This window comes from Monodelphis domestica, chromosome 7, assembly GCF_027887165.1.
Source record: "Monodelphis domestica isolate mMonDom1 chromosome 7, mMonDom1.pri, whole genome shotgun sequence".
In the NCBI taxonomy this organism is placed as follows: Eukaryota; Metazoa; Chordata; class Mammalia; order Didelphimorphia; family Didelphidae; genus Monodelphis; species Monodelphis domestica.
This window is the reverse complement of record NC_077233.1, coordinates 193,657,737-193,682,606: the sequence shown is the minus strand read 5'-3', so window position 1 is coordinate 193,682,606 and position 24,870 is coordinate 193,657,737.

Genomic DNA, 24,870 nt, shown 5'->3' with positions numbered 1-24,870 from the left:
TTATTAAAGACTCATTGATATATTGATTGACTCATCCTTCTTTGGGTAGAATACCAACTTTCCCAACTATTCCTATTTGATATCTTCTACATTAGAAGAAATTAAAAAAAAACTTGTGAAATTAAATAGTCACATATGATCTAATCAAGAAGGACATATATTTGAGAGACAGTAGGTTGCAGTGAGAATAATGCTGTCTTTTGAGTCAGAAGATCTGAATTCAACACATCTCTTCAATGTGTTGTTGGTCAAGTTAGTTGGATTATTTGGGTCTCCATTTACTCATTTGGAAAATGAAGGGATTGGATTAGAGGACCTCTAAGATACATTACGATTCTAAATCTATGGTCCTATTTGAAACAAACTCTCCTTGCTCCTTTGCATCATCAATCCAGATTATCAGTTCCCATAACTTGGAGAACTCAAGTAGGTGTTTATGGAAGATGCAACAAAGGGAAGAGCCTCAAGTATAAAGAATTGAGGTCATGATGTAATGGGCATCTCTATTTATATTGTCACATGCATATAGTAAGTGTTTAATAAATGCATTTTAATTCTAAATACTAAATGCTTAATGATAAAATGACAAGTTATAGGCTAATATATAGTTTTATGTGGATGTGGGAGTAATGATAACTCATCTACCGTATCAGCCAATAAACATTTATTAAATACATATTAAGTTCTAGGTACTGTGTTATGTTCTAGGAATAAAAGGAAGGGCAAAAGATCATATCTGCTTACAAAGAAATGGGAGTAGATAACATACACAAGGAAAATGAAAAACTGGGGAGTATGAAGAGACTCAACACAGAGCTATGTTGGAGAAAACCAGAAGAATGCAACCAGGTGAGAAATGAAGATGATAAGATAATGGTCTGTTTTCCAATGTGATAGAGCTGAGGAAATGTTCCTCTTTATGTCTCCAGGACCTAGAGTTCCATAAAACTGAGGACAGACATAGCAGAATGATATTAGTTGCCTGGGATATGGGCTGATATTTGTTACTATATGGTAAATGGTAAAAACCTTATTTTTAGCCATCAGAAAAAATACACTTAAATCCTGCATTGTTGTTGTGTCCAACTATCTGTGACTGCTTTTGGAATTTTCTTGGCGAGGTTATTGGAGTGGTCTTCTATTTCCTTCTTCAATTCATTTTATAAACGTGGGAAATGAAGCAAGCAGGGTTAAGCAAGTTGCCCAGAATAACATAGCTGGTAAGTGTCTGAGGCTGGATTTGAATTCAGGAAAAAGTCTTCCTGACTTCAGACTCAGGGCTTTATCCATAGTATTCCCTAGCTGCCAATTTCAGTCCTAGTTCTGCCATTTACTACTATGGTGTGAAAACTGTGCAATCATCCTACCTCTGTGAACTTAACTTCCTTTATTTGTACACAAAAATCACGAAATAATACCTGTGCTGCTTACCTCATGTTTGAGACTTATTGTGAGGCTTGAATGTTATATGAATGTAAAATGCAACTACATTACTCTTAACTATATTTGAATGTATTAATGAGATCATAGTGTTAAAGTGAGCTGGGGGCTTAGTGCTTATTTGTTCCAATTGCCTTATTTTACAGATGAGGAAATAGATAGATAAATTAAATGATTTGCACTAACACTCCCAATTACCCAGACTTTTAACTTCATTCATATCATTCATTATTTTTTTAAACCCTTACCTTCTGACTTAGAATCAACACTGTGTATTGGTTCCAAGGCAGAAGAGCATGAAGGGCTAGGCAATGGGGGTTAAGTGACTTGCCCAGGTTCACCCAGCTAAGAAATGTCTGAGGTCAGATTTGAACCTAGGACCTCCCATCTCTGGCCTGACTCTCATTCTACTGAGTCACCTAGCTGTCCCCAGCATCCTTTATTCTTCAACATTTCTGACCCCCTATATGGAATCCATTGAGTGTATGGGGTGTTCAGGGAGGACTAGTGCCTCCTGTGGGAGGGCTTGCCAAACACTTTTCAGAGCTGTTCTCCCACTTTTGGTGTTCACCTGTCACACAGCTCTCACCTGTGGCTCCAAGAAATGGTAGCATGCAGAGCAGCTACACCCCATTTAAGCTGTCTTAGTAGATAGGCTAAAGACAAGGTTGAGAGTAACCGACAAACTTCAGATCTATCAGTGAGTTAGGAGGCTATCTACCCTAGGCACGTCAAGACTCCCCCCAGCAGAATCAGCAGATGAGCAAGATTTATTTCAAGAGCCATTGAAGGTAGCTGAAGCAGATGCTGTGAGTACTGAGAGCTTGGTTAGACACTGAAGAAGTCAAGATCACCACTGCATCCTGAGTCAACACCAGTCATCTATAGACTTTTGTCTTGCCACTGGGTTTCAATGTCTCGAGAAAAGAGAATGAGGACAATGACAGTGCAACTCTGCCTCACTTAAATCCAATTTACACGTAAGACCTAAACTTCTGACATCTATGCTCCTCTTTGAAAAAATCCACAACAAATTTTGTTCTTACCTTCGCCATGTTTCTCCTTTATGTCCTTTATTCTTTACTTAGATGACTATCACTTTTGTGACGTTTGCAGTAGTCTCCCTGTCTCAAGTTTCTCCCCAATCTCATCCATCTTCAAGTTGCCAAAGTGATTTTGTTAAAAATAATGTTTAACTAATCAACCCACTACTTTCTCAGGAAACTCCAGTGGCTTCTTATTATCTCAAGGATCAAATATGTTTAGCATCACACATATGACCTGACTCTTTTCTGTATTCACAATCTTTTCACATCTTTGTATTAACTGACAATCTAGGCACCTTGACCTACTTGCAATCCTTGAACACAACACCATACTCCGTCTCTGTGCCTTTGCACTGGTGGTCCCAGTGTACCCCTCTCTGCTGCCTTACTTCCTTGCTTTCCTTCAAGACTCAGCAAAACTCTCCCTTTTGCTTAAAGGTCTTTCTTTATCTCTTTCAGATGCTCATATTCCAAGTCAACAAGCATTTCTTTGCCCTTTCAGATTACTTTCAGCCTTTTTGGACATATCTTATGTGTATCTAATTACTTACATATTTTCTCTCCATTAGAATGTATGCTTCCTGAAGGCAGGGGATATGAGAATTTTTTGCTTCTTTGTATCCACAGAACTTAGCACAATGCCTGGTATATAATAAACTCTTAATTAATGTTTAAATAATAACTCCCTTAAGGTAAAATTATGCTTCAAATCTAGGTCCTTCAATTTCATTGGACTCAACGCTATTTCCATTGCAACTTTTGTATCTATAAATGTAAATAGGAAGGAAACATTCTGTGAACTTGTTTCCCCCATTAAATGTATATCTCTTGAGGGAAGAGATTGTGATTGTTTAATTTTGCTTTTCTTTGTATCCCTAGAACCTACTATAGTAGGCACTAAGTAATGCTTATTTATTTAAGTTTTTGCTAAACTTGTTATGAATCTTACTTAATCTTCACAACAGCATTATCATTATTAGGTGCTATTTTATCACTATTTTATAGTGAAGAAACTGAGGCAGACAGAAGTTAAGTGACCAGTTCAGATTCACATAGTTAGGAAGTATCTAAGGCCAGATTTGGATTCAGGACTTCCTGATTACAGTGTTCAATCTGTTGTGCCACCTACATGTGGTCATTATATGTTTTTCCCATATGCAAATGCCATTTTTTGAACTTGTGATTTCATAAGAGATAAGAAACTACAATAGAATAATTTTCTCCTACCAATAATGTCTACATATATTTAGAAAACTATATAGTCTTAGGCAATTTCCTAGGGCACTGAGAGGTTAAGAGTCTTGCCCAGAATCATAGAGCTCCTGAGTATTAGAAATGAATTTGAATTCAGGTCTCTTGGATTCTGATGCCCACACTTTATCTACTATGCTACATAGCCTCCATATATATATATATATGCCATACTTATATGAAAGAAAACATTCATATTAGTGTAATTTTGAGCAATAGATTCTACTATATATTGGCCTAAGAGTTTATGGGCAGCTAGGTGGCATGGTGGATAGAGCACTAGGTCTGGAATCAGGAAGGCCTGAGCTCAAATCTGGACTCAGACTAGCTATGTGATCCTGGGCTAATCACTTAACCCTGTTTGCTACAGTTTCTTCATTTGTAAAATGAGTTGGAGAAGAAAATAACAAACCACTTCAGTATCTTTGGCAAGAAAAGTCCAATTGGGATCACACGTTTGACAGCACTGAAATGATTAACAACAATAATGTGATCATAAAATAGATTGTTTGGGATCCCAATGTTAAAAGATCCATTTGAATGAATTACCATTATAACCACCACCACTACCATCACCACATTTAGTACTGTAATTTTTTTGGTGTAGGGAACTCTCATTGTGGAAATCCAACTCACCCCACCAATACAGATGAGCATATGTTCTGTTCCTTAGAGTGTCAAGAAAGTAGCTCTGGGGCACTGAGAAGTTAAGCAAATTGCCCAGGGTCACATAACCAGGGTATGTCAGAGGTAGGACTTGAACCCACATCTTCCTAACTCTGAGACTGACTTTCTATCTACTACATCATATAATTCCTAACCTTAATGTTATTATTACCAGGAAAAACACCAGAATGTTCTCAACAAGTTCTGAAGTTCTCAACAAGGAATGTGTTACACGGAGTTCATTAGATTTCCTTTTGGTTCAACCCTCATTCCTAAAAATGTCGCAAACTTGTTGGCAAAATTGTAGCTCCATTAGGAATATAATTTGTTAACTAGCACTCTTTTTGGTTCCATTCCTAGTTTGTCAGAAAGAACTAAGGAAAATGCTCTATGTGTACGTCCTTTTCCTTTAGGCTCAGAAATTGCCTAAAATATAGAGTTTCTAAACTCTCTCTCTCTCTGTCTCAATCTCTCTCTGTCTCAATCTCTCTCTCTCTCTCTCTCTCTCTCTCTCTCTCTCTCTCTCTCTCTCTCTCTCCCTCTCCCTCTCTCCCTCTCTCCCTCTCTCTCTCTCTCTGTCTCAATCTCTCTCTCTCTCTCTCTCTCTCCCGATCTCTCTCTCTGTTTCATGCACACACACACACACACACACACACACACACACACACACACAAATTCATCAGAAGAGTTCTCAAGATATTGTTCCCCACATGCAGCCCATAGATCAACTTAACTATAGTGCACGGCCCTCTGTTTATCATCCCTCCTGAAACCATGTGGAATCCTCATCTTCTCTAAGCCTTGTCTATAGTATTTCCAAAGTACTTTACAAGCCTAGAGTAATGGCCTTTAATGCTTTGCAGCAGCTGGGCTGGTAGCACACATGATATCTTAAATGTAACAATCAAAGGAACATGCAAGATCTTGGTATTTCCGCTGGCTTGCAGATGTACAGGATACAGGTCCAAAACCTATAATGTCAATTTTAGACAAAAGAAGTTTAAAACAAAATAACGTCTCACTGCCCCATGTCAACACTCATCTAAGGTGAAGGAGTGCTCTCTGATAGGGGAGAGAGTGTGTGTGTGTATTATGTATCAGTTATCTGACCCATGCAGTAATTTCTTTTCTGTGCATATGTCCATGAGTAACCTGGCTCAAGATTTATGTAATGGAGGGTATTGTTTTATTAATCTGCACCATGTGGCATTTTCCAGGTGCTAAGCTTTGATCTTCCTGCCCTTGACCACATTCAGTTTTCTAGTACTCAATGACAGTGATGCTTGTGATTTAAGGTCATGTTTTTCTCACTGTGAAAGAAAAAAAGGAGTCAAGTTAACTCTATAATGAGTCGGAGACTCTTTTCTTCTGTTCCTGTTTTGTCTCAATTTAAACTAAAACTCACTCAAATTGTTTGAGTCTCGTTTTCTTGCTAAGGAGAAAAAAGTATTCCTCATTATTATTACTATTCTGGTTTTGTTTTATGGTAGGAATGCTGTTTATACCTGACATTACTTTGGAAATGTTAGGTACTTCTAACTAGAGAAGCTTGGGTACATATTAAAGCAAGGATGGAGTATGAAACATAGAAGGCAAATTTCCATTTCTTCTGGTTAGGAGCAGAGGAGGATATGGAGAGGAGAGCAGAGGGAAAAGACTGATGATGATACAGAAAGCCAAACACAATTTTCTAAACCACTTACCTCCACCCTGACCCTGCTTCCTCCCTGAAAATGCAATATAGATAGCACTAAAAGCCAAGTGAAATTCCGTTGTCAAAATGCAATTCTTAGGGAATACCTTGCAAATGTAAGGAAATAGCAAAATAGACTTGTAGAATAATAGACCTTATTAGCTATAGCAGCTATCACTTTCCCTTTGATCTCATTATATATATATATATATATATATTCCACTATAAATATATATATTTGTCCCTTTTCCCCCTTAAAATATAGATGTTAGATGTCAATCACCAGTTAAGCTGACTAAACTTTCTTGGTAACTATGTACATTTAAATTAATTGAATATATAAAGTACCATAATATTTTTGGATCATTCTCTCTAGGTTCTTAGCATTCTTTCTTTGTCCATTCATTCTCATTTAGCTTTCCTCTTATTTAGTCCTAGGTAATGTTCTATCTTTTTTATTTGGCTTTTTTCACTTTGCATTATTTCATAAAACTCTTTCTGGAGTTCTTTGATCTTTCATACTTGTCATTCTTCATTGAATTACCATACTATAGTTGATTTAACCATTTTCCTACTACTATTGTTGGATATCTACATTCATTCCAAGTTTTTGCATGTATATATAATGCTTATATAACTAACTTTAACAAGATTTTTCTCTTCCCTGTTTTTTCTACCCCTTCTCTTTTTCTTCACATCCCTCCCTCTCTTTTTCCTTCTCTTTTCCCCACTTCTCTCTTTCTCTGTCTCTGTCTGTCTGTCTGTCAGTCTGTCTATGTCAGTCTTTATCTCTCTCATACGCACATACATACACATTCTCTCACTCTCACTCTTGTGCTGAAGCTTGATAATACTCTGAAGGTATATTTATATTGTCCTATAGAATATTGGGGGCTTTTTCCCCCTAGATTCTTTGGAATTGCTTATATCATTTAATTCATCAGAGTAGCCAAGTCTTTTACAGTTTGTCATCTCAACCTGAAAAAATAAGAGGTGTAGGGATGTGAATTACTTTCCTGCTCAATCAAAAACTCTCTTGCCCTTTGAGCCTGGTTGGGAGTACTCCCATGTGCATTTAAATTATCACTCATGCAACAACACTGAGGATGTATATAGCAATGGCTATATGGAACTGAACAAGACTTAAGAACACAAGTCATGAAGCTTTCACTTCAGCTGGACCTAAATCTTGACCCGCAAAGCACGGCTTACTTCTCATTTGCTACGGTGATCATCTGTCTAATGTGGAGAAAATTGGACCTTTTCCTGTAGTTGATGGGAATCATAGAGTTAGAATTATGAGGGATCTTAGAGGTCATCTAGTTGAATACCCTGATTTTACCCATGAGGTAATTGAAGTTGTTAATTATAAGGTAATCATTCATTACAGATGAGATTAATTAATTAATTAGAGAGGTTAATTGTCTAAGTCAGAAGTGTCAAACACCTGGCTAACAAAGGCAGAACTCCAGAGTGCTGGAGGACCCAGATTAAAATGTAATTGGGAAATATTTCACACAATAAATAAAAATACATTGGAAGATAGATGATATTAATATGTGGTTTTCTAAGTTACTATTCATCCTCCAGGGATGAATAATGACCTGTTTCTTTTTAAGTTTTATGCCACTAGTTCAGATTCACATAGGTACTAAATGGCACAGGTAGAATTTGAACCATAGAACTCTGTAAATCTAGCATTTTATTTATTTTTTTCTTGAAATTTTGTTCTTCCAGATTAACTTTGTTATATTTTTTCTAATTCTATAAAAAAGTTTCTTGGTAGTTTGATGGGTATGGCACTGAATAAGTAGATTAATTTGGGTAGGATTGTCATTTTTATTATGCTAGTTTGTCCTACCCAGGAGCAGTTACTGTTTTTCCAATTGTTTAATTCTAGTTTTAATTGTGTGAAAAGTGGTTTGTAGTTGTGTTCATATAATTCCTGTGTTTGTTTTGGCAGATGGATTCCTAAATATTTTATATTGTCTAGAGTGATTTTGTTTTTATTTTTTTCCCATTTGAATTAGTTTATTTAGTCAATTTATAACATTATTCCTTGGTTACAATAATCACATTATTTCCCTCCCTCCCCTCCACCCACCCTTCCCGCAGCCAACTCACAATTTCATTGGGTATTATGTGTCCTTGATCAGAACCTATTTCCATGTCATTGTTTACACTAGGATGCTCATTTAGAGTCTACATTCTCAAACACATCCCTTCGACCCATGTATTCAAGCAGTTGTTTTTCTTTGGTGTTTTTACTCCCACAGTGTTTCCTCTGGATGTGGATAGTGGTTTTTCTCATAAATTCCTCCAGGTTGTTCAGGGTTATTGCATTGCCACTAATGGAGAAGTCCATTACATTCGATTGTACCACAGTATATCAGTCTCTGTGTACAATGTTTTCCTGGTTCTGCTCCTCTCACTCTGCACCAATTCCTGGAGATTGTTCCAGTCTCCATGGAATTCCTCTACTTTATTATTCCTTTTAGCACAATAGTATTCCATCACCAACATATACCACAATTTGTTCAGCCATTCCCCAATTGAAGGGAGTCCCCTCATTTTCCAATTTTTTAACACCACAAAGAGCTCAGCTATAAATATTTTTGTACATATCTTTTTCCTTATTATCTCTTTGGGGTACAAACCCAGCAGTGCTATGGTTGGATCAAACGGCAGAGTCTTTTATCACCCTTTGGGCATAATTCCAAATTGCTCTCCAGAATGGTTGGATCAATTCACAACTCCACCAGCAATGAATTAATGTCCCAACTTTGCCACATCCCCTCCAGCATTCATTACTTTCCTTTGCTGTCATGTTAGCCAATCTACTAGGTGTGAGGTGATACCTCAGAGTTGTTTTGATTTGCATTTCTCTGATTATAAGAGATTTAGAACACTTTTTCATGTGCTTATTAATAGTTTTGATTTCTTTAACTGAAAATTGCTTATTTATGTCCCTTGCCCATTTATCAATTTGAGAATGGCTTGATTTTTTGTACAATTGGTTTAGCTCTTTATAAATTTGAGTACTTAGACCTTTGTCAGAGGTTTTTGTAATGAAGATTGTTTCCCAATTTGCTGCTTCCCTTCTAATTTTGGATGGATTAGTTTTGTTCGTACAAAACCTTTTTAATTTGATGTAATAAAAATTATTGATTTTACATTTTGTGATTTTTTTCTAGCTCTTGCTTGGTTTTAAAGTCTTTCCTTTCCCAAAGATCTGACAAATATTGTATTCTATATTTGCCTAATTTGTTTATAGTTTCCTAAATCTAGCATTTTAAAGCAAAGCACATTGCCCACATTGTTAGTCAGCCATATTGACTCTTTATGACCTCATTTGGGATTTTCTTGGCAAAGATACTGGAATGGTTTGCCATTTTCTTCTCTATCTCATTTTACAGATGAGAAACTGAAGTAAACAGAGTTAAATGACATGATCAACTTCACACAGCTAGTAGGTGTCTCAAGTCATATTTGAACTCTGGAAGATGAGTCCTCCTGACTCCAGGCTGGGAGCTCTCTATCCACTTCAATACCTAGCTGCCTCTAACATATTTCCAGTTCCCAGGTTGGACTTTGTTCAAAGATAGGATTTGCAAGTGCTGTGATTTCCTCCAACTCCTTGGTCTTGCTAATCTGGAGTGAACACCAAAATAACCTTAATATTAAAAAGGTGTTATGCTGGCAGCCAGATCTAATATAAGGAGGCTTTAAATCTTTAAAGCTTATACTTAACACTAGCCTTTTTCCTGCTTTATTTCTAACTTGTGGAGTGGTCAATAGGGACATTCTAGAATGTCATGGAAAGGAATATTCTCACAGAATATCTGGTCTCAATTGGAAGCAGGAAGTATCATTAACCCCAGCCTTCCACCTCAAATCTCTTGGACTGTGTAGGACCAAGTATGGGGATGTCAGGCTGAGTTCAAGCTTTGAAAATGCGGAGATTCATGTATCACTAGCAGAAGTATGTGAATTTTTTTTTTAAAGATTGTCAGTCTTGCAATCTCAGAGCATATAAGGTCAAATCCGTCAATTAATCGGCCTGCATGTTGTAAGAGTGGCCCAAGAAATTGGGAATAATCTGAAAGTCAGTAGCCAAGGCTGCATTTTCAGGGGTAAGGTTCATGTATGAATTTGTTAACAATCAATTAACAAGCATTTATTTAAAATATGCCTACTACATGCCAAACACTTTAAGCCCTTGGGATAAAAAGAAAAGGCAAAACCAATCAAAGAAAAAAACCATTCCTGCTCTAGAGGAGCTCATATTCTAGATGGGTGGGTAAGGGGTAAGGGGACAACATGTACACATACAGGTATTATATACAAAGCATATATAAGGTAACCTTGGAGGGGGGCACTCAAAGGGTAGTTTTGGAGAAGAAATGAGAGGGACCAGAAAAGCCCCATGCAAAAGATGATGGTTGCACTGAGTCTTTTTAAAAAAATATTTACCTTCTGCTTTAGAATCAATATTAATATTAATTCTAAGGCAGAAGAAGGCATAGAAAGGGCAGGCAATTGGGATTAAGTGAATTTCTTGGGGTTACACAGCTAGGAAGTGTCTGAATTCAAATCTGAACTCAGGATCTTCCATCTCCAGGTTATCTATCCACTGAATCACCTAGTTCGACTTCAATCTTAAAGAAATTGCACAAAGAAGATGTGGAGAAACATATCATCCTTGGTCTAGGGGACAGCCAAGGCAAAACCACAGGAGAGGGGAGATGGTGTATTATATGTGAGAACCGATTAGTTTATCAGTTTAACTGGCTCATAGAGTACAGGGAAGACTGAAAAGGTTGGAAGGATTTGTATTGTGAAGGGTTCTAAATGATAAATTGAGTATTTTATATTTGACCCAGGAAGCAATAGGTAGTCCTATATGAATGTGGGGGTGACAGGCTTCTCAGAGAATAACTGGGAATCAGAAGAAAGCTATGGAAAGTAGCCCAGGTAAGAGATTATCACAATAGTTTAGTGAGAGATGATGGAGCCCTGAGCTACGATGGTGAGTATATGTATATAAGAGATACTCTGGAGAGAGAAACAAGATTTGTAGTGATTTGTGAATACAATTTCACCCCTGGTGTGTACAATAATGAGCCAGATTGAACTTGGAAACTTTTCTTCATTTCCCAGCATTTTTTTTGTCTTACTTGTCCAAGGTAAATGCTAAGCTTCCTTCCTATTCTTCACACTATTGCCCAAGCAATCTTTTTAATATGGGGATCTGACCATATATTTCCTCCTGCCAAAACTCTTCAGTGATTTTTCTTTTGCCTGGAAAATAAAGTATACTTATATTGATACACAAGCTGGTTCCAACCTACTTTAAGATCTTACTGTCACTTTTTTTTTCTTAGCAGATGGGCTAAATCAGGTTGAGGGTAAACAACAGGCCTCAAATTCATCAGGGAGTCAGGAGGAAGTCTATCCCAAGTATTTGAAGACTTATTCTGGAGAAATGGGAGGATGAGAACAATCTGTTCCCATGGCCATGAAGATGACTGAAGCAAGCACTATAGAATGCCAAGGGTTTGGTCAGATATTGAAGATTCCATGATCATCTTTGCATCCTAGGTCTTCACCAGTCAACCCAACTTTTGTCTCTGGATGACTCTGGAAAAGAAAGTCAGGTTGAGGACTTTGTGTAATTCTGTTTCACTTATATCCAATTCAGGAACAAGTCAAGACATCACTCATGATGTCACTGGTTCTCTTCGCAAAAGAAGGATTAATAATGCCAACTAGCTTTTCTTGCACAACTTGTTAAAGCCCAACTGGATCCCTGGGATGGCTCTCCTATTAATCTCCTTCCCCATTTTTGGCAGAGGGAAAGGGATTTGAAAATGGAAATCAAGAAAACCAAGTGCAAGTTCTAGCTCTATAATATATTATCTTTGTAAATTTGGACAGGTATCTTCACTTCTAAGGTCCTCTTTCTCCTCATCTGTAAAGTAAGGAAGCTATGTGACTCTAGGCAAGTAACTTAACCATGTTTTTCTCACTTTCCTCCTCTGTAAAATAAGCTGGAGAAGGAAAGGGCAAACTACTCCAGTATGCTTGCCAAGAAAATCCCAAATGGGTTCACAAAGAGTGACATGATCGGACAACAAAAGTAAGTTATCTGTGTGACAGACATATGGCAAAACTCAAATGAATTTGTCATCCCATTGTTTCAGTTGGTCCCACCAGTGATCTAGATGACAGCCCATCCTTTCCTGACCATCTTGTGAGACTCTTGTCCAAACTTTATCTCAGGTTTGTCACATACAGTGCATCCAATGTGATAAGAATCTTCTTAATTTTTCCTGTCATCACAAGGATATGAATGGAGCCAACTGTCCACCCACCAATTATTTCTCTCTTCCTCTTACCACATGACCACCCCATTTTCTTTTTTTTAGTAATCACATTATCCTGATAACATAGGATTCTAGATTTAGAGCTGGTAGGGCAAGGGAATCTTAGAGTGTATCTAGTCTGGAAGAACCAAGACCCAAAGTGATTTAGGATCATGGGATCATAGATTTAGAGCTGGAAGGGGCCATGGAGGTTATTGAGATCAGCCTCCTCATTTTTACAACTGAGGAAATTGTGGCACAGAGGTAAAATAATTTTCTCCAGGTCACATAGGTAGTATGTTGCAGAGTTGGAATGTGAACTCAGGTCTTCTGATTCTGAAGCCGGAATCCTTCTAGCTGAAACTCCAGTTCTCCCTCATGATATTCCTTATTTATGATGTTTCACTCACAGAGAAATATACAGTACTGGACCATTCTACAAAAAAAAGTTACTCAAAACTAACTTTTAAGAACTACCAAATATTCATATAATTTCTGATCAATACCTCCTCCTCTCCCCAGGCAGTTTGTGTTCCTAACATTGAAAGTTAATAAGGAATTTAGGAAAATATGATGCCATTTCATAGTGGAGTCTGCCCCTTTACTCACCCTGCTACAGGCAATGCCCTCTCTTAGCAGTTGTTCTTAAATGTTTTGTGTGTCAAGACCCCTTAGTCAGCCTGGTGATGCCTATAGACCTTTTCCCAGAACAATGTTTTTTAAATACATGAAACAAAATACATAGAATTACAAAAGAAAGCAATTATATTGAAATAAAGTTGTTTTTTCCCCATCCAAATTCACAGACCCCCTGCAATATATCCAAGCATACCTTTGGAGTCTGCAGATCCTAGGTAATGAACCGAGGTAATAACATCTGTCAAGAGAATCTGAATTAATTTCAAAGTGTTCCAACCCTGTATTCTCTAACGTTACAAGGATTGATGTTTTTATTGTTGTTCAGTCATTTCAGTTGTGTCTGATGCTTCGTGACCCCAATGTGGGTTTTCTTGGCAGAGATACTAGAGTGGTTTGCCTTTTTCTTCTCCAGATGGTTTTACACGTGAGGAAAGTGAGGCAAAGATGTTGAAGTGACTTGCCTAGAAGTCATATAACTAGTAAGTATCTGAGGCCAGATTTGAACTTGGGAAGAGGAATCTTCTTGATGAAAAGCCCAGTGTTCTAGTCATTGTGCCACCTATTCACTATAGACTTTCTTTTCATGCTTCTTTCAATGTTCTTTGATAGTTGTAATTCATTCACTTCTAGGAGTCTATACCCTCCTCAAAACAGAAACAAATGCAGTTAAGCAAAATTGACCAAAATATAAAATTCAGTACAATTGAAAGAATATATAACATTTTGCAACTGTCATCTACCACCTCTGACATGTACAAAAGTAGACATAAAGATAAAAAGAGACTTCTGGGTAAGCATGGCAGCAGTATAAACATGGGGCACTTCCCCTCCTCAGACCCACCAATATAGATGACCTAAAAAGACCCCCAAAAGCATTCTCATAAGAACAAAGGGACTCTACAGTAGGGTGCAGCATTGAAGGTACATGGGGTTTGGGCATTTCCACACTATAAGGGAGTGAAAAAGCTCCCACCCAAACTTGAGCTGATCTACCCTCCCCCACCCCATCTACAGAGCCAGAGTTAGAGCCAGGACTTGCCAGAGTCAACGACTGAGCAAGGGGCACCTCTGGAATGAACACCTCTAGGCACCTCTAGGTCTTGAGAGCTGACTAAGACTACCAAGGACCTACCCCTGAGAGCAATTAAATCCCAAACCCTGGTGGGTGGGGGAGTGCAGACCTTGGATGCCCCCATGAAGGTAGCACAGCTGTGGAGATTTGAGAGCTTGCCTCAGACAAAAGCATTGCTCCTTAGATCCAAACACAGAGAGATGTCCCTCCTCACTCAGATTTCTGACTGGAAAAGGAAGGAAAAAAAAAAACATAGTGATGGCAAACAGTGCCCAGGGACAACTTCCAAACACCAAAAAAACCCCAAGAAGATGGGTTGACCTTGGATAATTTTTATGGAGGAAAAATACAGGCTATAGAGGAAATATCAGAAGAGGAAATCCAAATAAATGCTCCAAAACCTTCCAAAAGAAATGGAAATTGTCCACAAGTTCTGGAAGAATTTAAGTTGCAGCTCATCAAAAATATGGAAGCCTTCTGGCAAGATAAGTGGGAAATGGTTCAAAAAGAAAATAAAAAAAATATAGCACAAAACCAAATATTGATAGCTGAAAATCAAAAGGTTAAAGCAGAAAACCAGGCCTTAAGAACCAGAATTGAGCAACTGGAAACCAATGATCTTGCAAAACAGCAAGAATTAATAAAGAAAAGTCAAAAGACTTGAAAAATAGAAGAAAATATAAAATATTTCAAAGACAAGGTGACAGATCAGGAAAATAGAGGAAGGAGAGACAATTTGAGAATCATAGGTCTACCTGAAAAACCAGAAATAAACAGAAATCTTGACACCATACTACAAGAAATCATCCAAGAAAACTGCCCTGATGTTCTTGTACAATGGGGCAAAATCGATATTGAAAGAGTTCATAGAAAACCCTCTATACTAAATCCCCAAAAGACAACTCCCAGGAATGTAATTGCCAAATTCCAGAGCTTTTAAGCTAAGGAGAAAATTCTACAAGAAGTCAGAAAGAGACAATTCAGATACCAAGCAGCACCAATTAGGATCACACAAGACCTGGCAGCATCCACACTAAAGGACTGCAAGGCCTGGAACACAATATTCAGAAAGGAAAGAGAACTGGGTCTTCCACAAAGAATCACTTATCCATCAAAACTGACTATATACTTCCAGGGGAAAGTATGGGCATCCAACAGAATAGAAGCTTTCTAAGTATTTGTAAAGAAAAGACCAGAACTAAGTGGAAAGTTTGATATCCAAACACAAAGAGCAAGAGAAACATGAAAAGGTAAATAAGAAAAAGAGGGAAAAGGAGAAAAATGGTTTTTCTTTGTATTCAAACTTTCTTCTTTAAGGGCTACAATTAGATCAAATTATATATATATATATATATATATATGGGGAAAATGTTATTTGTAACTCTCAAAAACTGTATTCATTATAATAGAAATTAGAAGAATCACTCATATGAAAAGATTGGGGCATTAAGGGACATAAGATGTTATGCAAAAAAAGAAAAAGGGTGGGGGGGATCAAAGATAGTACCAAGAGAAACTTGAAGAAATAAAATAAATAGAATAATCTTTTTCACACAAAGGTACACATGGGAAGGGGAGGGGAAAAATACTCCTATAAGAAGGAGAGGAAGAGAGTGCTAATAGATAATACTTAAACCTTACGTTCAGTGAAATCAACTCTGAGAGGGAAGAGCATCTAGATCCATTGGCATCTTGAATTCTATCTTATCCTACAGGGTAAGGTAAGAGAAGGTAAAACTAAGGGGGGGAAGGGGAGAGGGAGTACAAAAATGGAAGGAAGGAGAGGGGGGAGGGAACTTAACAGACCCCTCCCCCCAAAAAAACAAGAAGGGAACAAATAGGGAGGGACCAGAAAGAGAAGCATATCAAGGGAGGGGATTAGGGATATTGATTAAAAGTAAACCATTGGTTTAAAAGGATATAGCAAAAGAAGAAAGGACAGAACTAGGAGAGGATATCAAAATGCTAGGGAATTCACAAGTGACAATCATAACTTTGAAAGTGAATGTGATGAACTCATCCATAAAAAGTAGACCAATAGGAGAATGGATTAGAATTCTTAACCCTACCATATGTTGTCTACAAGAAATACACATGAGGCAGGTAGATACCCCCAAGGTCAAAATTAAAGGTTGGAGCAAGACCTATTGGGCCTCAACTGATAGAAAGAAGGCAGGAGTTGCAATCATGATATCTGACAAAGCCAAAATAAAAATAGACCTGACTAAAAGGGATAGGGAATGTAAATACATCCTGATAAAAGGGAGTATAGACAATGAGGAAATATCACTAATCAACAGGTATGCACCAAATGGTATAGCACCCAAATTTTTAATGGAAAAACTAGTAGAATTGAAGGAGGAAATAGATAGTAAAACTACACTAGTGGGAGACATGAAACTACCACTATCAAATTTAGATAAATCAAATAAATAAATAAATAAGAAAGAGGTAAAAGAGGTGAATGAAATCTTAGAAAAATTAGAGTTAATAGATATATGAAGAAATATAAATAGGGACAAAAAGGAATACACCTTCTTTTCAGCAGCACATGGTACATTCACAAAGATTGACCATATACTAGGTCATAAAAACATGGCATACAAATGCAGAAAAGCAGAAATAATAAATGCAACCTTTTCAGATCATAAGGCAATAAAAATAATGATCAGTAAGGGTATATGAAGAGCCAAATAAAAAAATTAATGGGAAATTAAATAATATGATTCTGCAAAATCTGTTAGAGAACAAATCATAGAAACAATTAATAATTTCATTGAAGAAAATGACAATGATGAGATACCCTTTCAAAATCTATGGTATGCAGCCAAAGCAGTACTCAGGGGCAAATTTATATCCTTGAGTTCATATATTAACAAATTAGGGAGGTCAGAGGTCAATGATTTGGACATGCAAATCAAAAAACTTGAAACAGTGAACAAATTAAAAATTCCCCAAAGAAAACCAAATTAGAGATCCTACAATTAAGGGAGAAATTAATAACATTGAAAGTGATAGAACTATTGAACTAATAAATAAAACTTGAAGCTGGTATTTTGAAAAAAGTAGACAAAGTACTGGTCAATCTAATAAAAAAAGGAAAGAAGAAAATCAAATTAACAGTATCATAGATGAAAAGGGAGAACTCACCCCCCAATGAAGAGGAAATTAAATGAATCATTAAAAAATATTTTGCCCAATTATATGGCAATAAACATGCCAATCTAGGTGATATAGATGAATATTTACAAAAAATATAAATTGCCTAGATTAGCAGAAGAAGAAATAGAATTCTTAAATAATCCCATATCAGAAAAAGAAATCCAACATGCCATCAAAGAACTCCATAAGAAAAAATCCCCAGGCCCGGATGGATTCACAAGTGAATTCTATTAAACATTCAAAGAACAACAAATCCCAATACTATACAAATTTTTTGACATAATAAGCAAAGAGGGAGTTCTACCAAATTCCTTTTATGACACAAACATGATACTGATTCCAAAGCCAGCCAGGTCAAAAACAGAGAAAGAGAACTATAGAACAATCTCCTTAATGAACAAAGATGCAAAAATCTTAAATAGGATACTAGCAAAAAGACTCCAGCTAGTGATCAGGAGGGTTATTCACTATAAGTAGGTGGGATTTATACTAGAAATGCAAGGATGGTTCAATATCAGAAAAACCAAACACATAATTGATCATATCAACAAGCAAACCAACAAAAATCACATGATTATCTCAATAGATGCAGGAAAAGACTTTGACAAAATACAACACTCATTCCTATTAAAAACACTAGGAAGTATAGGAATAGAAGGGTCTTTCCTAAAAATAATAAACAGTATCTATCTAAAACCATCAGCCAACATCATCTGCAATGGGAATAAACTAGATGCATTCCCAATAAGATCAGGAGTGATCAACAAGCAAACCAACAAAAATCACATGATTATCTCAATAGATGCAGGAAAAGACTTTGACAAAATACAACACTCATTCCTATTAAAAACACTAGGAAGTATAGGAATAGAAGGGTCTTTCCTAAAAATAATAAACAGTATCTATCTAAAACCATCAGCCAACATCATCTGCAATGGGAATAAACTAGATGCATTCCCAATAAGATCAGGAGTGAAACAAGGAAGAGCATTATCACCTTTATTATTTAACATTTTACTAGAAACACTAGAAGGAGCAATTAGAGAAGAAAACAAATTGAAGGTATTAAAATTGGCAGTGAAGAGACCAAGCTATCACTCTTTGCAGATGATATGATGGTCTACTTAAAGAATCCTAGAGAATCAACTAAAAACCTAGTGGAAATAATCAAAACTTTAGCAAAGTAGCAGGATACAGAATAAACCCGCATAAGTCATCAGCATTTCTATTTATCTCCAACACATCTAAGCAGCAGGAATTAGAAAGAGAAATTTCATTCAAAATCACCCTAGACAATATAAAATACTTAGGAATCTATCTGCCGAGACAAACACAGGAACTTTATGAACACAACTACAAAACACTTTCCACACAACTAAAACTAGATCTGAGCAATTGGAAAAACATTAACTGTTCATGGGTAGGAACGAGCTAACCTAATAAAAAATGACCATCCTACCCGAAATTATCTATCTATTTAGTGCCATACCCATTGAACTTCCAAAACACTTTTTTACTTAATTAGAAAAAAACCATAACAAAGTTCATTTGGAAGAACAAAGGATCAAGGATATCCAGGGAAATAATGAGAAAAAATACAAAGGAAGGTGGCCTTGCAGTCCCAGATCTCAAACTATATTACAAAGCAGTGGTCATCAAAACAATTTGGTACTAGCTAAGAGACAGAAATGAGGATAAGTGGAATACACTTGGGGTAAGTGACCTTAACAAGACAGTCTATGACAAGCCAAAAGATCCCAGCTTTTGGGACAAAAATCCACCATTTGATCAAAACTGCGGGAAAAATTGGAAGACAGTGTGGGAGAGATTAGGCTTGGATCATACCCTATGCCAAGATAAACTCAGAATGGGTGAATGACTTGAACATAAAGTAGGAAACTATAAGTAAATTATGTGAACACTGTATACATGTCAGCCCTTTGGGAAGGGAAAAATTTTAAAACAAAGCAAGACTTAGAGTCACGAAATGTAAAATAAATACTTTTGACTACATCAAATTAAAAAGGTTTTGTACAAACAAAGCCAATGTAACCAAAATCAAAAGGGAAATACAAACTGGGAAACAATCTTCATAACAAAAACTTTTGACAAAGATCTAATTACTCATATTTATAAAGAGCTAAATCAATTATACAAAAAAATCAAGCCATTCACCAATCGATAAATGGGCAAGGGACATGAATAGGCAATTTTCAGTCAAAGAAATCAGAACCATTAATAAGCACATGAACAAGTGCTCTAAATCTCTTATAATCAGAGAGATGCAAATCAAAACAACTCTGAGGTATCACCCCATACCTAGCAGATTGGCTAACAGGACAGCAGAGGAAAGTAATGAATGTTAGAGGGGATGCGGCGAAGTTGGGACATTAATTCATTGCTGGTAGAGTTGTGAATTGATCCAACCATTCTGGAGGGCAATTTGCAACTATCCCCAAAGGGCACTAAAAGACTGTCTGCCCTTTGATCCAGCCATAGCACTGCTGGGTTTGTACCCCAAAGAGATAATAAGGAAAAAGACATGTACAAGAATATTCATAGCTGTGCTCTTTGTGGTGGTAAAAAATTGGAAAATGAGGGGACTCCCTTCAATTGGGGAATGGCTGAACAAATTGTGGTATATGTTGGTGATGAAATACTATTGTGCTCAAAGGAATAATAAAGTGGAGGAATTCCATGGAGACTGGAACGACCTCCAGGAAGTGATGCAGTGCAAAAGGAGCAGAACCAGAAGAACATTATACACAGAGACTGCTACACTGTGGTACAATCTAATGTAATGGACTTCCCCATTAGTGGCAATGAAGTGACCCTGAACAACTCAGAAGGATCTATGAGAAAGAACACTATCTACATTCAGAGGGAAAACTGTGGGAGTAAAAACACCAAAGAAAAAACAATTGCTTGGTTACATGGGGGATACGTTTGGGGATGTAGACTCTGAATGAACATCCTAGTGCAAATACCAACAATATGTAAATGGTTTCTGACAAAAGACACATGTAATACCCAGTGGAATTGTGCATCTGCTATGGGAGGGGAGGGAGGAATAGGAAATGATTTTTGTAACCAGGTAATCATGTTCGAAATTGACCAAATTAAAAAAAATAAATTAAAATAAAAAAATAAAGATAGAAAGAGATAGTTATAAAGCTCTTTTCAATTTCAAAACTTCTATATAAGTTTTAGATATTATTATCACCACCACTTCCTATTACTACTACTATCACTGCTACTACTGAGTTTGAGGACTTCTATAAATTCTTTAAAAAAGTCAGATTCCCAAGCAATTTAATTCATTTCCCACTTGAATTTGAGAATTTGTAGAATTTAGTTATAGGCTGGAGACTGGCAGGTGGAAGGAGAATGAATGAAATGGGAGAAGAATACCAGCCCAGCTATCCCATCAAACCTTAACTGCCTCCTGTCTTGGCTCTTCTCCCATTGGTAAATTCTTCAGAATCTCCATTTTGGACAGGGGCCCCAGTTCAGTCATCCTCCCCAGTGCCCGTCAATTGCCTTTTTATATTATTTTTTTCCATTAGAATATAAGTTTCTTGAGTGGAGACTGTCTTTTTTTTTTAGAAAACTTTAATTGATTTAATTGATTTGGAATATTTTTAATGGCTACATGATTCATGTTCTTTCCTCCCCCCCCACCTTCCCCTTCCATAGCCAACATGCAATTCCACTGGGTTTTACATGTGTCATTGATCAAGACCTATTTCCATATTTTTGATATTTGCACTAGGGTTGATCACTTAGGAGACTGTCTTTTTGCTAGTGTTGAATTCATAGTGGACAGCATAGTGCCTGGCACATAGTGATTATTAAACACTTGATGATGGACCAAATGCTCTGAAATCTTTGGTCCTTAGTTTTAAAAGATTTGTCCCTAGCTCTGGTATTGCTTGCTAGCCAGTGTCTTGTTTTCTTAATGTCATAATATATAGAGAATTAGTGACAGCAACCTTTGAGATCATTACAAATAATCATAAGGAATTTCGTAGGCCTTTGACAGTAGAAAGGCCTAAAAACTTTTTACACCGATTCCTGACAATTCCCAATTGGACTTGAGGTGGGCTTTCTTTTCCTAGAGCTTAATAGATTAAGAAGAGAGAGGAAAAAAAAAACCATATTATTTTACCCATTCTGGCCCCAGGCCAGACCATGGAATTCATTCTCCTGCCTCATAAAGAGTTTCCTCTTTCCCCTGATGTTGAAATAGTCTCCTCCCTGGACAGAGACAGATGAGTTTGCCTGAGATACTGTTGAGAAAGTCAGCACTGACAGGTTCAAACTATTGAGCTACTTCAGTTTCATTAAGAAGCAGCCCAAGAGGGTCAGCTGTAATGTCTAGGGCTTGGATCAGGGTTGAATGGCTTTTTATGACTTGCCTAATGTCTTTTTCACTCTGTCTTTTTCAGAAATATATGCTTCCTTTGTTTCAGATGATTGGCTCTGGCATTCACAGTGGCCAACAGAGGAAGCTTGACAAAGGGTATCAAAAACTCAGAAGAGGATCTTTCGTCTTAAGGTATAGCACCTACTCTCTGTTTATTACATGTAGTTAGACTCTGTCCTGTTAAAATATATTCCTTTGGGTGCTACAGTGCATGAGCAAGAGCACAAGAATGCTGGGTCACCACCCTGGCATTTCGGTAGCTGTCTTTCAGTTTTAATTCATAGAATCTTTGAGTTGCAAACTTGTCCTTCCAAACTTTCCTATTCCTATTGAGGGCACCCCTCTTCCCCCAGCCCCCCAGATTTTCTCAGTCGTGGAGCTTCCTTCAATTCTCTTTCTCCGACTTCTCATATTAAAATGCTTGCCTAGCTAGGTTCATCCAAAGGGGGGCACTTTTCGGATCATTATGAACTGGGTCAGTAGAATCTCTTAGTCACATCCAACTTGATATGACACTTGTTTTAGTCATCCTAGTTTTGACCTGTTTTTTAAAAATCATTTTAAGATTCTTCATATGTCCTTTTTTCTACCCTCCATGACTCCCCTACCTCCAACCTCCTCTGCCAAGATGGGAACTTGGTAGCCATAGGAATTGTTCCAGGAGTTTCTATGGAACAGCTGCAAGTCCTTATCTTCACACAGCTGGCAGTGCAATTTCTTTTGATTGGTGGAGATAATACATTTCGTATTGAGGGAGTGCTTTGCAAAGAGTACCTTGTGTTGAGCACTGGCAGTCCAGAGAACTTGTAAACAAACAGCACCAAGCCTCAAACCTTAGAGCCTGCCTTGCTTAAAGAGCCAGGAGGACACCAAGGGACAAGTGCTAAACCTGGAACTAGCAGAACTGGGTTTAAGTCCCAGGTTTGACCCTTTATTTTTGTAACATAGCTAAATGAAAAAAGGCATTAATTTCACTGAACCTCAGTTTCCTCTCCTGTAAAATGAGAATAGTGTTTTGACTCATACTTTTAGAGAGTCACTTGGGTTACTGTAAGGTTAAATGATTTGTCTATGGTGGCACAGATCATACTGGTAGAGAGTTATTACACTGGAGTGGTCTCCCAAAAGATGAAATCACTAGTATACATATTTTATTTTACTTGTATTTTTTAAACCTTTACCTTCTGTCTTAGAATCAATACTCACTATTGGTTCCAAGGCAGAAGAACAATAAAGGTTGGGCATTTGGGGTTAAGTGACTTACCCAGGGTCACACAGCTGAGGTCACATTTGAACTCAGAATCTCCTATCTCCAGGTCTAGCTCTCTATACACTCAGCCACCTACCTGCATCACTAATGTGTGTGTGTATATTTATATGTATATAAACTTATATTTATATATAATATACATTTATTTATATATAAACATATAATTATATAAATTTATTTATAAATGCTTATCCTACTTACATGTGAACAATAGTAATCATCATTTATGTCATTACCATTATCATCATATTTATTATATTATGTAACATTATATGTCATGTAATATCACATTTAATATTTATATATTATATTGTATGTATTATATTTATTATATAATGCCATATCATACATTATACTGCATTATATTATTATACTACACTATGTTGTTATATTATAATTATATTAGTTATTTAGTTATATTATGTTATAGTATGTTCTGTCCAGTCCTGTTATATTCTATTAAATATTATATCATATTGTAACATATTATATTGATTATATCATATCATATTATATTATATTTATTATTGATTAGTGATCCAAAGAACTGTTTATAAAATGGTGTGGAATTTTTAATGGCTGGGTTGTCAATTCCAGGGACAGGGGTTTGGGATGTTAGGACTAAATTGTGCTTTAAGACTATCAAATGAGACTGGAGGTTTCTTCACTTTCAGTCTCAGAATGTTTTCAGTTGTTTTTTTCCCCCAAGGTAATTTTATCTATTTAGAAAATTCTGAAGGGTTTTGCGGGCCAAATTGATTTGTGTTCCAACCAAGGGTATCTCTGAATTTGGGATGGGGGGGGGTTCTTGAGAGAAATATGAGCTGGACGAGGTAAGGAGGGATAAACAGTGATGAGAATTCAGAGGAAGAAGACAACCTTTCCCTCTAAGGTTATCTTCCATGTATTCTGTATATATCTTTAATGTTTCTATTTATTTATAGAGTCTCCTCAACCAGGGGCTGTATAGAAAGTCATCCTCAAAGCCATGAAGATCTGGGTTCTTCTGAGTTCAAATCCTGACTCTGACACATATTGGCTATAAGACCCTGAGCAAATCACTTAAGTTCCTAGTGTTCTAGACAATTTCCCAAGATTAAAAATTGGAGAGAAAGTGCTAACCTGCATTGGTGGAATAAATGTCCTCATGTGGGAGTTCCCCTTACCAATGAAATTACAAGTTTAGTCCCTATCCTCCATTGGAAGGTGAACTTCTGGAGGATAGGGAGTATTTTTACCTTTCATTGTATATTCAGTGGTTGGCATAGTTCCTGGCACATTTATAGTAACCAGTTAATAAATGATGTATTTATTTAAATATTAAATATACATTTAAATAGTTATATTTATAATTATATTTAAGTATTAAAGAAATCTTTAGCTACATAATATGCTTATTTAAAACCAATGCCAAAGAGCATTGTGATTACTGTTAAATGAGACAATTGGTGTCTTTTAAAAACATAAAACACTAGAATTGTGAGTCATTATTACTATTTTCTCAGACAACTAGATGACAGTGAATTAAGTATTGGACATGGAGTCAGGAAGACCTGAATACAAATCTGGCCTCAGACATTTACTTGCTTTGTGACTTTAGACAAGTCACTCAATGTCCAAATCTGTAAAATGAGAATTATTAACACTTGTCTTTCAGAGTCATTATAAAGATCAAATAAGATAATATTTGTTAATTATTTTTCAAACCCTTAAATGCTACATAAATGCTAGCAAACTAATATTATTCAAAATACTTTTGGAACTCCTGTGATGTTTTTCAGGAATACCTGAGCTTCCAAGCTACACAGTGCAATTAATCTCATTACTTTATGGTCATGCT